We start from the raw sequence: 4,432 nt of genomic DNA, 5'->3' as shown, positions 1-4,432 counted from the left end.
TATCTTTACGAATTTTTTTGACCCTACAATAAGGAAAGTAGTCAAGTGCTTAGGGTATGAATATTTCTATGTTTAGATTGGTTTGGTTATCTTTTGGAAGGTAATATTAATCGTCTTGTCACGGTTTTACTATCCTTGTGACAATTTACTTTTCAGTCAATACAGTTCAATTTAAACTTCATTTTTCCTTGCAGATGAACTCATGCCAAATAACAAACATTTCCCTTACTAAGATGTGCAATTAGCAATGATAACTTCCTAGTAATTTGAGCAACGAAAGAAACCTTTCATGAATTTAATCATTTACAATGATTCGTTGGGAAAAGGAATAAGACTAATGGTGCAAGATATAATTTCTATACCTTTAGGATTTAACTAAAATATACTTCTATAGTAAATGGATAATCTTTCTTGTAATTTATAATGCTTGATGCAATTCGAGGGAAACTAAGTTCTATACATTATCATTTATTCAAATAAGCTAAAATCCTTCATTACAAATAACTCGGACAAATATATCCTATCCCTAACAATTTCCCTTTGCATGATTGACTTAAAACTGAATTAAAGCTAAGAAGAAAAACCTGGTTTTGGGGTGAGATATCCACATGGATACCACGAGATGCACCTCCCGCAGCTACTCCTTGGTCTTTCTTAGGAGGAGGCATCACAGTTGTAGTACTTCAAACGTGGAAGCAGCTTGAGACTCTTTTTTTCAGAATTCCACCGTCGCTTCCTTGCACCGTCCATCGAAAGTAGTTTTTGGAAGGCTCCCTCCTTGAAGTCAGGGAATTTGAAAGGGTGTTTCAGAATCTTTTATGACTAAGACCCATTGAAGTCATGGGGAAGGCTTAATGGCCCTTTAATGACTCGTTCGAACGAGGAATGGAAAGGGATGGAAAAGACACAAGGTGCGGGAGAGAACTCTAAGGGAATATAGTAACCATAAAGGTTATAAGTAAGATCGAAGGACCCTTAGGTCAACTTGGAGGAAAGGGTTCTCAATACGCCACAAGGGAAGGGTTAGAGAAGGTTTAATCACGGGGGGGAGAAAAAAAAGGGTGATTCCAATATCCACGCAAAAAGGGGGTCTAAGGGATTATAGAACACGAAGGGGGATGGGTTCCAAGGCTCAAGAGGAAGGGGGCTTATAGGACCACCAGGGAGAAGAAAAAAGGGTTTTTAAGGCCTACAGGAAAGGCTTCATGGGTAAAACATAGGGGTTCTAACACCCATCGAAAAGGGGGATTTAGACACATGGGGGGAAAAGGTGTCAAAGCCCATAACAAAGGGCTTAAAGGTTAAATCATGGGGGGGTATGAAAGGGTTTTTGGAAAGGAACGAGAAGGGGGATGAAAGGCCCTTAGGAGGATTAAAACCGAGGGGGGGGGGGGGGGTTTATAAAAAGGTATAGGAAGGGCGGTTAAGGAGGCCCCCCCCTTTGGAAGATTCCAAGCTTCCAGAAGCTTGGGGGGGGGGGGGGGGGGGTGATTAAGACCGTGAGTCTCGACGGCGCAATGGAGGCGGCTCCTCCCTCCCTCGACGGCGTCGCGTCCCTCTGCCTAGGTGGCCAGCACAGCGAGTCCGTCCCCTTCTCCGTCCTTCAAGCGGCACAAGCAACACTACCCTTACGTATATCAGCCCTCCCCTCCTTCACTCACAAACGATTTGGGCAAAGTCACCAATTGATATTGCCGTCCTACTTTTCCCCCTAGCGGGAGCAACGCAGGGTTTGAATAGGGGAGGGGAGGGGGATCCTCCCTCTCCTTTGTGTCAGCACGCATGGCACTACTCCCTACGAGCTCCCACCGAGGAGCTTCTGGCTTCTTTCTATTCCCCTCCCCTTCCAGTACAACAGTCGGCTGGGGAGGGGAATAAATAATTTTTTTTTGCATTTATCCATTTGATATTTTACATTCTCTCCCCCTTAGAAGAACCGAGATGTCCTCATCTCGAGATAAACTGGGGATACTGATGGTTGAGAGTGCCTTCATCTACCTAGGTGGCATCCTCTTCGGAATAATCTTTCCATTGGACGAGGCATTCTCTTAAGGTTCTAGATCTTAACTGTCTCTCCCTAACATCTAAGATCCTATCCGGCCTTAGTTCAAGGACTCCTTGACTAGGCATTACAATTTGTTGGTCATCAAGTACATGATTAGGGTTGGGTACATATTTTTTCAATAGGCTGATATGGAATACATTGTGAACCTTTAGGTTCTGAGGGAGTTGCAATCTATAAGCATTGGGTCCTAGGCATTTGAGGATTTTGTACGGCCCACAATACCTTGGACTTAGCTTCTTGCATTCTCCTAGGGATAGAGAACTCTTTTTAGGGCGTACACGAATGAAGACCATGTCTCCTTCTTCGAAGACTCTTTCTTGACGTTTCAAATCTGCGTATGCCTTTTGTCTATCCTTGGCTGCTTGTATGTCTTGTCTTATTGACTTTATTTGATCATCCATGTCTTCCAACATCTGTCTTGACGCTTCAACTCTTAGGGTTGGATCAGAAAAGTTTAGGGGACTTCGGCAATCATGACCATACAATTCTTGGAAAGGAGTCATCAGAATGCTCTGCTGGTAAGAAGCATTGTAGGCAAATTCAACTAATGGCAAGTATTGAATCCACCTCTTCGGCTCTTGACAGTAGTATGCCCTAAGCATATCTTCGATGATTTGATTTACTCGCTCTGTTTGGCCATCCATTTGGGGATGGTAAGCGGTGCTAAAATAGAGTTGAGTCCCAATAGCTTCAAAGATAGCTCTCCAGAAGTGTGATGTGAAGAGAGAATCTCGATCACTAATGATTCTTCTAGGTAACCCATGTAGCTTGAATATCTCCTTGATAAACAATCTTGCGATGTCGGAGGCTTTATAGTTTGTCTTTACTGGTATCAGGTGTGCAACCTTGGTAAGCATGTCAACCACAACCATAATGGAATTGTATCCTCCTTGGACTTGGGGTAAGCCCACAACAAAATCCATACTGATGAATTCCCATTTCATTTGGGGAATGTCAAGGGGTTGAAGTTTCCCTGGCATCATGACATGTTCGGCTTTGATACGTTGGCAAGATAAACACTCAGTGACATATTTGAAAATGTCACCTTTAAGCCTCTCCCAATGGTAGCTTTTTCTAACTGCATTAAGAGTCTTAGCATAGCCAGGATGTCCTGTGAAAGGGGAATCATGAGCTTCCCATAATATCTTCTGCTTAAGTGACTGGCTTGTTGGTATACACAGCCTTGTTCTGTACGAGACAAGTCCATTATCAATGGAAAATTCCTGATACTTAGCTTGCCACTTCTGATTCTGCTCCTTGGTAGATATTTCCTTTATCATTGTTTGGTAGGCCAAATCATGGCATGCTTCCTCTCTAGCTAGTTCAAGTATAGGGTTGTTTGGTATAGATACTTTTGTAGCCAGAGATCTGGCCGTTGATGGATTTTGCAAGATTAGGGAATTTAGGAATGCCTTGCGACTGAGTGCATCGGCAACTACATTCTCCTTCCCTGGTCGCTACTTGATTTCAAAATCATATTCCTCCAATACTTCAATCCACTGATGTTGCCTCATGTTGAGCTCATTCTGGGTAAAAATCCATCTAAGACTCTTATGATGGGTTACTAGAGTAAACTTGTTACCCAACAAATAGTGCCTCCAAAGCTTTAGAGCATGGATGACAGCTAGTAATTCTAGATCATTCATAGCATAATTCTTTTCATGACTCTTCAATTTCCTTGAAGAGTATGCTACTGGATGGCCTTCCTGCATAAGTACACACCCCAAGGCAAGAATGCTAGCATCAGTTACTACCTCGAACTCCTTATTGAGGTCAAGAAGTTTTAGAATAGGTGTTGATACCAAACTTTGCTTCAATTTGTCGAAGCTATTTTGTTCGGAAGTTGACCATGTAATGGAAGTCTACTTCTTTAGTAAGTCTATAAGAGGTGCTACAATCAAAGCATAGTTTTTGATGAAGACTCTATACCATCCTGTCAATCCAAGAAAGCTACGTATCTCTTTGACAGATACTGGTATTGGCCATTCAAGCACATCTATGACCTTGGCTGGGTCTACTGATATTCCTTCTTATGACACTATGAATCCCAGATATTCAATCTGACACTTGAAGAATGCACACTTCTTCATTTTTGCATGCAGCTTATGAGACCTCATTGTCTCAAGGACAATCCGAAGTTGAGGTTCATGATCTTCTTCCTGTTTAGAATAGACTAAAGTGTCATTGAAGAAGACAAGCACGAAATCATCAAGATATGGTCTAAAGATATCTTGCATTAATCTATTGAAGGTGGCAAGTGCATTTGTAAGCCCGAATGACATAACCAAGAATTCAAAGTGCCCATATCTTGTATTGAAGGCCGTCTTTGGAATATCTTCTTCCTTGATCCTTATCTGATAGTAACCT

Source organism: Lygodium microphyllum, chromosome 28, assembly GCF_053477565.2.
Source record: "Lygodium microphyllum isolate KBCC chromosome 28, Lygodium_microphyllum_v1.1.10, whole genome shotgun sequence".
In the NCBI taxonomy this organism is placed as follows: domain Eukaryota; kingdom Viridiplantae; phylum Streptophyta; class Polypodiopsida; order Schizaeales; family Lygodiaceae; genus Lygodium; species Lygodium microphyllum.
This window is presented reverse-complemented; position numbering follows the sequence as displayed.